The sequence below is a fragment of the Carlito syrichta genome, unplaced genomic scaffold, assembly GCF_000164805.1.
Source record: "Carlito syrichta isolate Samal-C Ts95f unplaced genomic scaffold, Tarsius_syrichta-2.0.1 Scaffold312243, whole genome shotgun sequence".
NCBI lineage: Eukaryota > Metazoa > Chordata > Mammalia > Primates > Tarsiidae > Carlito > Carlito syrichta.
Window position 1 is genome coordinate 308,413 of NW_007256339.1, and position 17,232 is coordinate 325,644.

Genomic DNA, 17,232 nt, shown 5'->3' on the forward strand with positions numbered 1-17,232 from the left:
TGTGTGTGTGTGTGTGTGTGTGTGTGTAATTTCAGCCAATAATTACTTACTTTCTTAGTGTCTCATATACAGCTTCTTTGCCCTCTAAATAGCATTGAGATGCTTTGGAATTTTTTTTTTTTTTGAGTTGGAGTCTCACTTGGTCACCCAGACTAGAGTGCAGTGGCCGCTCCCGGCCACTGCAGCCTCAACCTGCTGGGCTCTGGCGATCCTTCCACCTCAGCCTTCCAAGTAGCCGGAATTACAGGCATGCGCTACCACGCCTGACTGATTTTTTGATTTATCGTAGAGATGAGGTCTCGCTGCCCAGGCGGGTCTCGAACCCGCAGGCTCAGGCAATTCACTCACCTCAGCCTCCCAAAGGCGCGGGATTACAGGCTGAGCCACCGAGCCCGGCTGCTTTGGAATTTTTATTCCCCCAAAGTTGGCTTTTATAGAGGTGGTTTTTATTTCTGCAGTAGAACTTTGGTTGAGACTGCTGGTTTTGTCAGCAGTAGCAAGCCCTAAGCTAGTTACATCAGTAAAACTGCACCTTTGGCTCTCCTAACAGTTCCTGGAATAATGGTGGAGTGTAGTGTTATTCCGGGTTTACAGATTTTTTTTTTTTTTTTAAATCAGTGTCTCACTCTGTTGCCCAGGCTGCAGCCTCTACGTACTGGGCTCAAACGATCCTTCTGCCTCTGCCTCCAGAGTAGTTGGGACTATAGGTGCGTGCTACCATGTCCAACTAATCTATTTTTTAATTTTTTATAGAGGTGAGATCTTGCTATGATGCCCAGACTAGTCTTGAACTCTTGACCTCGAGTGATCCTTCTGCCTCAGCCTCCCAAATTTCTGGGATTACTGGCACGAGCCACTGTGCTTGGGCCAGATTTTTGTTTTTCTATAAACTTTTTGAGGCATATCTTGAGGATAATAGCCAGACATTTAAAAAACTTTAACTGCTTAGATAGTTTTGATGATAATAGTTTTGGTTTTTGGAGAACTGTATTTCAGTGTATTTCAGTCTTAGATTTATCTTTACTCTGTATTATCTATTATTTTGAGCTATAATGGATGTACCGCTACCTATTTCTTCTAGAGCTCCTTGGACTTGGCTTTGTCACTGAATGTGGCCTTCTTGACCTCAAGCTATTATTCTCTGGGATTGGCTTCCATGATTTTTCACAAAAAGTAGAGGACTTGCTGTTGGCTCTTCTAGGAAATGAAGAAATAAGAGCTTGCCACAGGAGGATAGGCTTGAGAGCTAATAGGAAGTGGTGGGAAACAACTACATTAAGTCAAGTAGTTGTGTGATTTGACCAAAGTAGTACTAAGTCTGGTTTTATCTGTTTCTCACCTGTTTTTAAAACAGAAGTATGTAAATCTTCAGTCACTTAACTGAGTGACTGTTTATCTTTTTTGAACCTTAAAGATCTTTTTCCTCTTGGAATTGAGTTTGTTTGTTTTATAATACTTAATGTAGTTCAGGTAAACTTTAGAGTACATCTACTTTTCTTCTAACAAGCTTTGTTTGTACTGCTATATTGTAAAGAGGGCAAGGTAGGTAACTATCATTTTACAGGTAAGAAAGCAGAGTTTAATGGTCTACCTTTGACAGTATGACAGATATATTAAAGCCAGGTCTAAAACGTGGTAATGGAAAGCTTTGTAATTAGAAACATTTGGATTTGCTTTTTGGCTTTAACTAAATCTTTTTATCTCTTTAAAAAACATCTTTTTTAAGGTTGTTGCAAGGAGCAAATGAAGTACATAGTGGAAGCACCCAGTTAATTGTATGGCATGTAAATTCTCAACAGATACTAGTGTACTTCAGTGGTTTCCAACATGTGGATCCCCACAGACCACCACCTAGGGGGTTTTTTGACCAAAAGGTCAAAACTTTTCATAGTAATTGTAAGATGTTATTAACCTTTTTTCACCATGTTGATGCACTGATGGTGCAGAAGCAATCATGTATTAAATTGCCTGCGTTAGCATGAACCAAGACAGTGGAACCAAATTGGTCTTGTAGTCATGTGTTCACCACCATCTACTCACAGGAAAAAGCTAAAATCATTTCACTCTAGGATGTCCTTGGGCCGGGCACGGTGGCTCAAGCCTATAATCCCAGCACTTTGGGAGTCTGATGCAAGAAGATTGCCTGAGACCAGCTGGGCAATTTGATGAGTCCTCGTCTCTACAATATATTAAAAAATTAGCTGGACGTGGTAGCGTGCACCTGTTGTTCCAGCTACTTGGAAGGCTGAGGTGAAAGGATTGCCTGAGCCCAGTGGGTCTACGCTGGGGTGGCTGTGAGCGTGCCACTGCACTCCAGCCTGGGTGACAGAGTGAGACTCTGACTTCCAAAAAAAAAATGTCCTTGATCAAGCTGGGCTTGGTGGCTCACATTGGTAATTCCAGCACTTTGGGAAACAGGGGTTTGAGACCAGCCTGGGCAACTTGGCAAGACCTCGTCTCTACAGTAAATCAAGAAATTAACTGGACATGGTGGCACGTGCCTGTGGTTCCAGCTACTTGGAAGTCTGAAGTGGAAGGATTGCCTGAGTCCAGCAGGTTGAGGCTGCGATGGCCGTGAGCATGCTACTGCAGTTCAACCTGAGTGACAGAGGCTCCGACTCAAAAAAAAAAAAAGAATGTCCTTGATCAACCAGGCACAGTGACTCACACCTGTAAAGCATTTTGGGAAGTTGACATGGGAGGATTGCTTGAGTCTAGGAGTTTGAGACCAGCCTGGGCAGCATAGTGAGGCCTCATTGCTACAGAAAATAAAAAAATTAGCCAGACATGACTGTGCATGCCTGTGGTCCCAGCTACTCGGGGGATTGAGGTGGAAGGATCACCTGAGCCCAGGAAGTCGAGGCTGCAGTGAGCTGTGATTGTGCCACAGCAATCTAGCTTGGGTGACAGAGTGAGACCATGACTCAAAAAATACAAAGAATGTCCTTAATGAAGTTAGAAGGAATTAATTTCACTGAATCTCGTCTCTTTCTTTTTGCCATATGATGAGATGGGAAGTAAATGTAGAATACTTCTGCCTCATTTTGGACAGTAATAGTTTTCTCAAGGAAAAGCACTTGTGAAATTCTTTGAATTAGACACTATTTAACCTTGAAAGAATAACTGGCAAACTGTGGTTATTCAGATTTGAGTACTTGGCAGATACTTTTTCAAATGAATGAGGTGACAGTATTTGTTGCCAGTGTTGAAATTTATGCCTTTAAAATTAGAATTTGGAAAACTTGTTTCTGCTTCTGTGAATATAACAGCTTTCCACTACCTAAAGAGTTTCCTGGTAAGGTTCATGGTGATAATAAATATTGTGTAGTGAATGAGTCAACATTTAGAAGAATTGTGTAACTTAATGAACCATTAACTTCCAAATGACCAATAACGTGATATAAAATTGCACATGGATAAAAAGACCCATTCAAAGTGCAGAGTAACTGATGGATTTTAATCTAATAGAATGTGAAAGTTTCATCGATATGGTTTCAAGCTCCACATTACAATGAATCTTTAAGAAATTACCACTTGTGAAGTTTTATAGTGTCAAAGAAGAATATTTAGAATTACCTGAATAGGTTCTTAAAATTTCCCTCCCTTTTCTAGCTGTGTATCTGTGTCCAGCTAGATTTTCTTTTTTTCTTTTTTTTTTGAGTCAGAGTCTCATTCAGTTGCCCAGACTGGAGTGCAGTGGCTGCTCCCGGCCACTGCGGCTTCGACCTGCTGGGCTCTGGCGATCCTTCCACCTCAGCCTTCCAAGTAACTGGAACTACAGGCGCATGCTACCATGCCCGGCTAATTTTTTGATTTATTGTAGAGATGAGGTCTCGCCAAGTGGCCCAGGTGGGTCTCGAACCCGCGAACTCAGGCAACCCACTCACCTCAGCCTCCCAAAGCACTGGGATTACAGGCTGAGCCACCGAGCCCGGCTTAGATTTTCTTTATATACTTTATCTTTTCCTAGCAAATAAATGGAAAATAAAAATGTTGGGAATATGTTGAGAAATGAAATTAAAGCCAAAGCAAGTTTGTTTTATCTTGTCTATGACAGAATTTAGATTATAATTCTAATTCTTGATTACTATTTCACACTACGAGAAAGAATCCAGTGTTGGGAAGCTTGGCATACTTTTTCTGACAAAGCTGTGTCAATAAGGTTATTTAATTTCACTTTATTTTTAGTGTATGAGCATAAATTGTTATTAAAAATATGTTTAAAAGCTTGATCCATTTCTTCAAGGGAGTCATAATTCTTTGTTCATGTTAGTAATTTTAATTTTAAGCCCTCTAGTGCCATCATTCTTACCATTTGTGTTCATCTGTTAACTGTGCATTCCTCATTTATCAGTGGCTTAGCAGTTGTCATTTTCACTGCATCTTTTATAGGATTTGCAGTGTCTCTTTTTTTTTGAGTTGAAGTCTTACTCTGTTCCCCAGGCTGGAGTGCAGTGGCACACTTCTGGCCACCACAGTCTTCACCTGCTGGGCTCAGGCGATCATTCCGACTCAGCCTTCCAAGTACAGGCATGCACCACCATGCCCGGCTAATTTTTTGATTATTGTAGAGATGAGGCTCTACAAAAACCCCTGGCTCGGGCAATCCTCTCACCTCTGCCTCCCAAAGTGCTGGGATTACAGGTGTGAGCCACCATGCCCAGCCTGCAGTCTTTTTATAGTTAAGTGTATACTGTGTTATTGGAACTTTTAGTAAGAGACATACCAACAGTATTCACATAATGGGTGGGGGGTAGATGCTAGTAAATTTTTTTATTAATAGTGTCATGTTCCTGTAACTTTTGCTCCCTGTGCAGCCTTGTGCCTCAGAGTCTAGGTAAGGAAAACTTTTTGTAGGGGTGCTGTGGAATCACCAAGCAGGATTCAGTGTAATGTGGTATGCAGACTTACATCTAGGCTGACTGTGTGTCAGTACCTGTACTAAGTGGTTTATATGGATTGTCTTTGTAGTTTATATAGACATGGTTTGAGAAATGGTTTGAGAGTCCTACATAAGGAGAAATAGGAGAGTGCCAGCAGTAAGGCTTTAGGAAAAGAATAAAGCAACATTCATTTAAGAGATTTGGAAAAAAAGTGACTTAAATGATAAGCAATTTGGCAGCTTTGGAAGAGAACAGTAAAGTGAAAGGCTGTGGTAGCATTGGTAGTGTTACAGTGGATACTGATGACATTCGTGCCACTTGCTTTTAAATCTTTCCACCTTTTCTGTCTCATCCCTCTTGTGTGAGTGTACCCTAAGGTTGGTCCTATAAAGGAGGGAGAAATGTTTGCTGTAATTTATTGTATGGGCATTCTTTAAGTTACTGACTTTTTGAAGTTGAGAAAAAGGGGAGATAGCATTCATAGTTAAGTGCATTGGGTTTGGAGTCAAACTGATGGAGTTAAAATGCCAGCCCTGTCACTTGTTAGCTGTGTGTCCTTGGGTAAGTTACTTAACCTCTTTGTACTTAGTTTTTCTCATCCATAAAACTCTAAGAGCTGTTATGAGGATTGAATGAGTTAATGTTTGTAAAATGCTTGGAATATGTCTGGCATATAGTTAGCTGTATAAGTGTTGATTAATAAAAGAGAAACAGTAACAAAAGTTAAGCACCTCTGGGAGGGATAAGAAGTTGGAGGAAAAAGGCAGAGGGTTTTCTCTCACATTTGTTGGGAGTGGAGACTTAGATTAATTTGGAGCGCTTGAAGAAACAGGGCTGGTTCTAAATTTTGGAGCAGTATGAGTACAGGCTTCCTGGAGAGCAGAAGAAAAAGGATGCCAAGATGAGATAAATTGAAGGCGTATTATTGGTAAAGAATGAGAGAACATTATGTTCAGTTTTTACTAGTACCTATTCTATCTCTTTTCCCCAATCAGACATTCTTAGCAAATTCCCTAAATTTGTTTCCTAAATTCTTTATTGTCAAAAGTGGAGTTGTTGTTCATTCTGCAATAGGGAAAACAGCCCTCTTTTTCTCCATTAGGTCATTTATTGCCTGACACCAATTGAAGATCCCTCCCACCCACCTCTTCCCTCTTTGTTGGAATAGAATGTTTTTGTGCCTTGACTGCTAGTGTCCTTGAATGGATAAGCACAGATTTAACTTGTTTAAGTTAAACAAGTTTCTCTCTAATAAACAAACTCAAAAACAGGTTGCTTGAAAAGTTTTTTTAAAGCTTAAAAAATTTAAAAAAGGAAAACAAAACAAAACCTGAACTGATAGCTAGAGGTAAATAAAGGAGGAGGTAAAGGTTTGGGCAAGTCAAGTAAATTAGCAGAAATTTAAAATGGGTATGTTTTATTTAATATGGGATAAACAAATGTTATTGCAAAGTATTTATATGATATAAGTATCATGACCAAATGACACATTGTAATGACATTATGTGAGAAGTAAGCATTATGCACTAATATATTTGTTAATCAACAGGCCCTAGATTCTGAAGATTTGGTGACTTTTAGAGATAACAGCAGAACTTAATTTTTAATCATTTAGAGAAATGTAAAAAGTTGTAAATATTCTTAAAAGGTAAAGGTGGGGGAGTGGAAGGCAAGCAAAGGGTTAGGAGTTCTGAGAAAATTGAGAACAGAATTGACCTGTAATACATTCTAGGGTGGATCAGACCTGTAATACATTCTAAGGTGGATCAGGGAAGTATTTCAGGAGAAGATAAGGGTAGGTTAAGAAGACAGACATTTGGCTCACTAGTGCAAAGGATTGGACTGGGACAAGGCTGAACTTGAGTAGCTAGTGTAGTATCCAGAAACAAGATAATTTAATAACTTAATTGAGAGTTTTCTAATGTACCAGACCCTATCGTAGGCTTTCTACACATGATCTCACTCACTTAATGTTCATAACATATCAGAAATCGAAATTATAATTCCTACTGTAGGTGGGAATAGCAGAGACCTGGGGAGGTTAAAATTTTGCCCAGTGACATTCAGCTGCTAAAGACCATGTTTGTCTGAATTCTCTTAATTACTATACTTTATACTGCTTTTCTTAATTCCTGTAGTGAATTTACTGTTGGCCTACTTGTATTTGCTTATTGATGTGTAGTTTGTAATCTAACGGATCATCAAAATTTGAAGTAGGTTTGTAGTTATTTGAGGCAGAGTAACTCTCGATGCTATTCACCGATACGGATGTAAGATACTACCATATTCTGGAGAACACCATCTTCTGGAAAGTACTTCCAAAGTTCTGGATAGTGATAGTGACAGCAAAAGCAGAAAAAGAGATTTCATTACAAAATCTACTTACTCAATTCTTTTACACAAATTAATTTCTCCTCTTTGTAGAAGAGTGTCAGAGAAGCATAGAGTGAGAGCTCAGGAATAAAGGATATGAGGAGATTCATTAGGAATGCAAGGAATTAACTACCCATGCCAAAGTTAAAACTACTTCTGGACATATATGACTCCAGTGAAATCTTATGACTTTTGGGAAATAAAGCATTAATTTTTACTATGTTAATTTTGAATTCAAAGTAATGCAGATACTTTTTCAGAGCTTTTTCAAAAATCTTGTGAAATCAAATGGAAAAAAAAATTGTTTTTGGAGACAATGGCATGCTCTACCACGCCTCACTAATTGGCTGGTCTCAAACTCCTGGTCTCAAGTAATCCTCCTGCCTCAGCCTCCTTAGTTCCTGGGATTACATGAGCCTCCATCCTCCGCCCTAACTTTTTCCCCCCATTAACAATACTGCCTGGTGAGGTGACTCATATTTGTAATCCGAGCACTTTGAGAGGCAGAGGTGGGAGGATTGCTTGAGCCCTGGAGTTGGGATCAGCCTAGACAACAGAGAGACTTTGTCCGGCCAAAATAAAAATAAAAATAGCCAGGTGTGGTGGCATGCGCCTGTGGTCCCAGACTCAGTATCAACAAAAATGATACATGTATACTACAAATATAGATGGTAAAGGAAATTTTAAATTGTCAGATGAGAAAATTTCTTGTTCTGGTGGAGTGAGAAGGAAGTCATTACATCTTTTGAGCATAGAGAAATATGTTTATTTTCTGCTTTTGTGGTGTTGCTTCTGTTGCTTTTATTTTATTTATTGTCCATTAACTGTCTTCAAATTCTTCAAATTTCCCAGCTCATGTCTTAGCTGTCTTCTTTAACTATGTTACTTCTGAGAATCTTAATGATCTTGTGAATTAGTCTTTCTAAAATCAGTGTATAATGTATAGGATTTTTATTCTGACTTATACCTATGGATTCAGCAGTTCTTGACAATTAAGACTTCATGATACATTGCTGTGTAATGTCAACTTTTTTGTTTGGTTGGATGAAATTTTTTATTGGAGACTTTTGTTATATTTTGTAATATAATTTTAATGCCATATAACATGCAGGAACTTCAGAATATAAATAACTTCTTGAATTTTTAAGCCTGCAGATGGGATACAAGAACAATATACAAAAATCAATTGTGTTTGTATACACTAGCAATGAACCATTCAAAAGCAAAATTAAGACAATTCAATTTACTATACATCAAAAAGATTCAATGCCTAGGAATAGATTTAACAAAAGTAGTGTAAGATTTGCACGATGAAAACTAAACATTATTGAAAGAAATTCTAAAAAAGATCTAAGTAAATGGAAAGACTGACACAGTTCCTGAATCAGAAGACTTACTATTGTTAAGAGGGCAATACTTCCCAAATTGAGCTATGGAGTCAATGCAACTCTAACAAAATACTAGCTAGTTTGTTTGCAGAAATTGACTTGAGACTCCTTAAATTCATATGCAAATATAGAGGGCCCAGAATAGTAAAAACGGTCTTGAAAAAGTAGAGGATGGGATTAGCAGTTGAGGGAAACTGCCAGGGGAGGGAAGGGCACACCTCATCAACAAGGATACCTGCATAATGAACATTTGTATACCTAACCCTGAATTGTACCCCACATCTTTAAATTAAACAATTTTAAGAAAAAGAAAGTTCAAGAACTGTTACCACAGTAGCTCTGACTGAATAAACAGGAAGTGCAGTACCAGAAAAAAGAAAGAAAGAAAGAAAAAGAAGTAGAAAGTTGGAAGGCTAAAATTTCCTGATTTCAAAACTTACAAGAAAGCTGCAGTAATAAAGACAATGTGGTATTAGCATAATAATAGACATAGAGATCAGTGGAATAGGATTTAGAATCCAGATATAAACCCTTATATATCTGGTCATTAGAAGTTTGATCATTAAATATCAAGCACCTTGAAATGCTGTCCTTTCCTGTTTACTGTTTCTGTACCCTCTTAACTTCCTTCCTTTGCTTATGACAGGTATTTGTAGGATGATTCTGAGGTGATATTTATTCACGCACATCTGGCTTGTGATCTAAGGATTAGTAACATAGGAGAATGCTAGATTTTAGCAGCAGTTAAGAAAAGTATAATGATGGAGGGTAAAACCAGTGAGTAAAAGTATGATGCAAAACATAATATTTACATAGTCTGAAAGCATCTTTTTTTCCTTCCCTGAGTTGGAATCTCACACTGTTGCTCATGGCCACTGCATCCTCGACCTGCTGGGCTCAGGCGATTCTTCGGCCTCAGCCTTCCAAATAACTGGACCCACAGGCGCTGGCCCCCACACCTGGCTAATTTTTAAAATTTACTGGGGAGTTGAGGTCTCACGAAGCTGCCTAGGCTGATCTCAAACCCTGGGCTCATGCAACTCTCTCACTTCGGCCTCTTAAAGTGCTGGGTTTACAGGCATGAGCCACTGCACCTGAACTAAAAGCATCTGTAAATATGCCAGAGATGATGGTTTGAGAAGACAGGGGTATGTTGAAGCATTTAAAGGAAAGCATGACCATGAGGAAACAAATGTAAGAAGAAAAAAAAAAGACTCAGTGGGATTTCTAGAACTGAATAATACAGTATCAGAAATGAAAAATTTAGTCAGTGGACTTTAAGCAGTAGACATTACAGAAGTACCTGTTATTGTAAGGTAATAGAAACTATCCAAACTGAAGCAGAGAAGAAAAAAGGCTGAAAAACAGTTGAGCACCCCAGTGACATGTAGGACTACATAATGGTCTAACATACATGCAATTGGAGTCCAGGAAAAAGGGAGGGGGGATAAGTATTTGAAGAAATAGTGGTTAAAGAGTTTCCACATATGATGAAAGCTATAGGCCCCCAGACTTAAGGAACCTAGGTAGGATAAATACAAAGAAAATCACACTGAGGCACATCCTGATCAAATTACTGAAAGCCAGAGGGACAAAAGGTAACTGTTGATTTTTTCTCAGAAACAATATCAGCCAACAAGTGAACCTAACTCTATTACCAAAAAGCCACATAACACTGAGGAAAAGAAAAGAATAAGATAACTTTGGAAAACAGTATTTTGGCTAGCTGCTATAAGGCTAAGTTTAAAAGAACTATATACAAGCATTTTTTTTTTTTTTTTTGGCAGTTGGAGTCTCACTCTGTCGCCCAGGCTGGAGTGCAGTGGCGTGCTTCCGGTCACCGCAGTCTCAACCTGCTGAGTTCAGGTGATCCTTCCGCCTCAGCCTTCCAAGTAGCCAGAACTACAGGCACGCACTACCATGCCCAATTAATTTTTTGATTTATTGTAGAGACGAGGTCTCACCATGTTGCCCAGGCTGGTTTCAAACCCGCAGTCTCAGGCAGTCCTCTCACCTCGACCTCCCAAAATGCTGGAATTATAGGCTTGAGCCACTGCGCCCGGCCACAAGTATTTTATTCTAGTTAATAAATTTGATTTTTCATAGGGATGGAGGTGGGGGTTTGAAACTACTTTATACACATACACATACATATACTAGGATTAAGCATATAAGTAAATATCTTTTCGATAATGAGAACCAGGTTTCTCAAGCTACAAATAAGGGCGGAAGCTAGAATGAACTCTAGTATTGGATTGGAATTGGAGGTATCAGTATTAACTCATGGTTTTACATATAATATAGATATGGAAATGTAGACATGTCTGTGTATATGCATGGGTTCGTTTACATAAATGTATTTCTTAGCTCTGTCCACTGGGAAGACATAGAAGTAATGATGCTCCAGTAGCAATGAGAACATTTAGTGTCCAGATCTTGGACTATAAATATAATTCTTTAATAAAAGGAACCAGAGCTCCCTGAATTACTTGTTGATTCCAGAGCTGGGGTAGGAATAATACAAAAAGATCCTGGAACATCTTGTGACCCTAGAAAACAAAGAAGTGCTCAGAAAAGGATATGATGTGTTAGAAGGAGGCTTCTAATAGTCAAAACTGGAATGAAATAATGATAGTGTTTGATTATAACCAATATAATAAAATATCAGTGAGTCCATACTGGCAAAAGTACATAATTGAAAAAAATAAATGAATGAGTTGGAACAAATCTCAAAGGCAGAATTTTAGCTAATAAGTCTAAAAAGATAGCTGGGTGTGGTGGTGCATGCCTGTAGTTCCAGCTACTTGGAAGGCTGAAGCAGAAGGATCACCGGAACCCACCAGGTCGAGGCTGTGGTGGCAGTGAGTGTGCCACTACACTCCAGCCTGGGCAACAGATTGAGACTCCATCTCAAAAAAAAAGTAAAAAGAATGAGAGAAACACAATCACTGTTATGCAAGTGCTACACTAATAATTGTTGCAGGCAAGAGCCAGTGATAGAATGTAAATTAATTGGATGAAAGTGTAATGAAAAGCATGATATTTGCATAGTCTGAAAATACCTTCTTCAAGAAATTTATTAATTACCAAGTGGAAAACTAAGTTTACAGTAGAAAGAAACTTACTTAAGTATTGGAAGGTATTCAAAGTTAATAACCCTCGTTATAAGACCTATTAACAGTATGTACTACTTGATTTGATGAACTGATAAAAGTAAAACATCTGATTTGATGTCCCCTTCTCCAGTGCAAAACCTTAATCTAATTATGAGATGACAGCAGACAAACTTCAGTTGAGGGAAATCCTACAAAATACCTATTATTCTTCAATTGTATCAAGGTCATGAAAGATAAGGAAAGACTGAGGGATTGTATTAGGTTGGGAGAGACTAAGGAGATATGACAACTAAATGCTATGTGGGAACCTGAATTGGATCCTGAAACAGAAAAAGATATTAGTGAAATGTCTTTTTCTGGAGAATTAGGTTTGTACTTTAGTTAATTGGAGTGTACCAATGTTATTTTCCTGTTTCTGAATAATGCACTATAAGGATGTAAGTTGTTAACATTAGGAGAAGTTGAATGAAAGGCATATGTGAACTCTATACTATTTGCAACTTTTCTGGGAAAATATTTCAAAATTAAAGTTTCTTAAGTCTACTTTTCTTCCAAAAAAAGGTGGTGGTAACACAACAGGGAAAAGAAACAGTACAAGCCAGATGACAAAGGTAATAACATTTTTAAAGTTCTGAAAGGAAAAACTGTCAATTTAGAATTCAGTCCTGACAAAAATATCTTTTAAAAAATGAAGGCAAAATAAAGGCATTTTCCAGACAAACAAAAACTAAGGTAATTTTTTGCCTGTGCTTTTAAAGAATGTTAATGAAAGTTTTTCAGCCTGAAGAAAATTATTCCAGATGGAAAGTCATATACACAAAGGAAAGTCATATACACAAAGGAAAGCAGAAGATAGGAAATGGTACATATGTAGGGAAGTGTAAAATACCTTTTATATCAATTTTTAATTTATTAAAGAGCTTATAAAAGACATTGTTTAAAGAAGAAAAAAGTAATGTTTTATAGGATTTATAGTACATAGCAGTAAAATGTAGAGTATAACATGAAGAAATAAGAAGTAGCCCAATGATGGGGAAGAAATTGGAGGTATACTTCTGTGAGGTTCTTTTTTCTTTTTTTGAATTGGAGTCTCACTCTGTTGCTCAGGCTGGAGTGCAGTGGCATGCTCACGGCACTCCCGCAGCCTCAGTCTGCTGGGCTCAGGTGATCCTTTCGCCTCAGCCTTTTGAGTAGCTGGAACTACAGGCACGTGCCACCATGCCCGGCTAGTTTTTTTAATTTATTGCAGAGATGAGGTCTCACCAAGTTGCCCAGGCTGGTCTTGAACCCTGTGAGCTCAGGCAGTCCTCTCATCTCAGCCTCCCAGAGTGCTGGGGTTGTAAGAGTCACCATGCCCGACCTTTTTTTTTTTTTTAAAGGAGATGAAAAGTAGGTTTATTAAAGAAACGGATCCATAGGAAGAGCAGCCCATGTACATCACTGGGCTTGAGTTGGAAAATAAGAGTAAGTTTATTGAGATGACAGAGAACAGGCTGTTGCATAGGCAGAGCAGCCTGGGCTGTCTATAGGAATAACAACAGCCACCGTACATCGTTGGGGTTTTATTTTTATAGCTAAGCAAGGGATGGATTATTCATGTGTTTTCCAGGAAAAGAGTGGGTTTTCCTGGAATCGAGGGTTTGTCTCCCTGGGAGGTTCTTATTTTATACAAGGAGTGGTATAATAGCATTTGGAGGTAGACAGTGCTAAAGATGTATATTATAAACCCTAGAGTAACCACTAAAAAAAAAAAAATTTGGTACATCTAATAAACTGCTCATCTAAAAACAAACTGGAGTGATTATGTTAATATTAAACAAAAAAGATTTTAGAACAAGGGGGTATATTGCTAGAAATAGTATCTTTTCATAATGACAAAGGGGTCAGTTTGTCATTTGCATAATAGAATTTCAAAGCACTTGGAGCAAAAACTGACAGAATTGGAAGGACAAATAGGTAATCCACAGTTATATAGTTGGATATGTTAACATTCTTCTCCTAGTAATGGAATAAGTAGAAATATATTAATGAAATTGAATCTTTTTTTTTTTTTTTTTTGAGATGGCTTCTCGCTCTGTTGCCCAGGCTGGAGTGCCATGGCACGATCACGGCTATTGTAGCCTTGAACTGCCGGGCTCAGGTTATTCTTCTGCCTCAGTCTTCCAAGTAGCTGGAACTACAGGCACGTGCCACCACACCTGGCTAATTTTTTGATTTATTTTTATAAATAAATTTTATAAATTTTTATAAACCAAGTTGCCCAAGCTGGTCTTGAACCCCTGGGCTCAGACAGTCCTCTCACCTCTGCCTCTCAAAGTGCTGGGATTACAGGTGTGAGCCACCACGCTTGGTAAGAAATCAAATCTGAATTTAAAATGTTTCTGGAAAAAACCTCAAGAACTAGGTGGCTTTACTGGTGAATTCTATCAAATGTTTGAGGAAGAAGGAAATAATAGCAATTTTTTTGTGTGTGTGTTGGAATCTGTTGCCCGGACTGGAGTGCAGTGCCACACTCACGGTCACTGCAGCCTTGACCTCCTGGGCTCAGGTGATCCTTCTATCTCAACCTTTCAAGTAGCTGAAACTACAGGCATGTGCCATCATGCCCAGCTAATTTTTTAATTTATTGACAAGGTCTCGCTGTGTTGCTCAGGCTGGCCTTGAACCCCTGAGCTCAGGTAGTCCTCTTGCCTCCACCTCCCAAAGTGCTGAGATTACAGGCATGAGCCACTGTGTCCAGCTAACGATACCAATCTTAAACTCTTTTTTTTTCTTTTTGAGTCAGAGTCTCACTGTCCCCCAGGCTGGAGTGCAGTGGCATGCTCACAGCCACCCCAGTGATTCTTCTGCCTTACTTCTAAGTGACTGGAACTACAGGCATGCGCTACTATGCCTGGCTAACTTTTTGATATATTCTAGAGATGAGGTCTCACCAAGTTACCAGGCTGGTCTCAAACCCGTGGGCTCAGGCAATTCTCTCACCTTGGCCTCCTGAAGTGCTGGGATTACAGACTTGAGCCATTGCCTCCGACCAGCTCTTTCAATAAGTGGAGGAGGGCATGCTTTCTGAATCATTTTATGAGACCAGGCCTTACTGGGGGTACTAAAACTAGACAAAGATGATCTATTCCTATTGAACATAGAGATGTTTTTCATGAAGCTGTACATAAGCATCCCTAATTGAAAAATTGCAAGTTAAGTCCAGGAACTTATGGAAAGGACAATACATTGTGGTCCAAGAGCTTTATTTCAGGAATGCAAGGTTATTTTCACATTTAGAATCAGAGTAATTAGTTTCCTTAATGGGTAAAAAAGAAAAACTATATGATTATTTTAATAGGCACAGAAAAGCATTTGATAAAATACAATTCATGGTAATTCAGGAATCTAGAAAGAGAGGGACATTTCTTCAGCCTGCCAGATATTGTACAGTTAACATGATACTGAAGTGGTGAAGCTTTCAGTCTAAAGCCTTCTCTTTAAGATCAAGTACAGAATAACATTGTATTATGGGTCCTAGCTAATACAGTAAGGCAAGAGAAAGAAAAAAAAAGTTCAAAAGGAAGATGTAACTGGGTGTGGTGGCTATGCCTGTAATCCCAGCACTTTGGGAGGCCAAAAAAAAAGAGGTTGTAAAAGTGCCTTTATGGACTTTTGGGCTTCATGGTTCTCTACATATAACATCCTAAGCAGCCCACATCGCCCCCAAAAAAGAGCAACTAGAATAAATAGGTGAATATAACACGGCTGCAGGATACAAGGTCAGGATACAAAAATCAATTGTATTTCTATTGAAATACAACAAGCAATCAGAAAGTGAAACTTTAAAAAAGTATATCTTTTATGGCCAGGTGCAGTGGCTCATGCCTGTAATCTCAGCATTTTTGGGAGGCTGAGGCAGCGAGGATTGCCTGAGTCCCTGGTTTCGAGACCAACCTGGGCAACTTGGTGAGACCTTGCCTCTAACAATAAATATAAAAAATTAGCCAGGCGTGGTGGAGCTTGCCTGTGGTTCCAGCTGCTTGGAAGTCTGAAGCAGAAGTATCGCCTGAGCTCAGCAGGTGGAGGCTTCGATGACCCTGAATGTGTCCCTGCACTACAGCCTGGGCAACAACAGAATGAGACTTCTATTTAAAAAAAAAAAAGGATAAATTTAATAAAATACATGTAAGACCTAGACAGTGAAAACTGCAGAATATTTTGGAGAGAACTAAAGGTGACCCAAATACAGAGTTCATATCACTGTGTTCAAAACATTTTCTATGTTTCTTAAACATGCCAAACATATTTTGACCACTTTAAACTCATCGCACTTGCTGTTTTCTCTGCTTGTACTCTCCCTACATATTACATGGCTTGTTTCCTGACCTCCTTAAAGTCTTTGCTCAAGGGGTCTCAGTGAGGCATTCTCTGACCTCTTCATGTACAATGACTTTTCCTCTTGTTCTCGTTTATAACATGTATCGCCACTAACACTAGAGGTTTAATTTTTGGTGGGTAGTATCCCCTTCTCTCCTAAATTCCCTCAACAGAAGGACTTTGTTTCCCTCACTCAGTACCAAGTATGTAGTAAGTGTGGTTTATCCTGCTGAAACACATGTTACTGTAATGTGAATTAGCTTTTAGCCAATTGTTAGTCTATCAGAATAGCAAGGAAGTCATTGGGTCATATGTGCTTTCCCCAGCACATTATATTTTGTGCTATCGAGTACACTATTGCAGCTGATTGCAGTATGTCCTAGAGGAATACAGAAGTGTGTACATACTTATTAATTCCTCATTCTTGCCCTTGGTACTGTTTGGCCAAGGGAAGTTTGTAAGTTTCTTTGTAATCTTTGTGCATTTTACTCCTGCCTTCATATTTCTGCAGTTTCAGTTCTTCCTTATATTCCTTTTCATCAAGTTACCTTCATCTTTTTTTAAGGGTAGAATACTTTTTATCATGTAGGCTGCATCTTTATTAATTTACATGTAAAAAAATTAGTATGTCATTTTAATAGTGCTAGTATTTTTAGTGCCCTGAACAAAAATTACTTATGAGTACTCAATCCTAATTTTAGTGTGTGATTTTGCAGGACATAAGGGTTATTTAGGAATGTATATATTACATTGTACTAGAAATGCTTGTATTATCTCCCTGTATTATGCATATTATGTAATTGGCAAAAGTTGAATTTATTTTTATTTGTTTATTTATTTTTGAGTTGGAGTCTCACTGTCGCCCAGGCTGGAGTGCAGTGGCTGCTCCCGGCCACCGCAGCCTCGACCTACTGGGCTCTGGCGATCCTTCCACCTCAGCCTTCCAAGTAGCTGGAACTACAGGCGCGCGCTACCACACCCAGCTAATTTTTGATTTATTGTAGAGATGAGGTCTCGCCAAGTTGCCCAGGCGGGTCTTGAACCTGTGGGCTCAGGCAATCCACTCACCTCAGCCTCCCAAGGGCACGGGATTACAGGCTGAGCCACCGAGCC

At 38.9% G+C, this 17,232-nt stretch overlaps 1 protein-coding gene across 1 annotated transcript in view; it reads left to right on the plus strand.

Annotated features, from left to right (window-relative positions):
* The window catches only part of RAB10 (RAB10, member RAS oncogene family), a 107,822-nt gene that overhangs the window by 37,117 nt on the left and 53,473 nt on the right, over nt 1–17,232 (plus strand). The window lies entirely within an intron of this gene.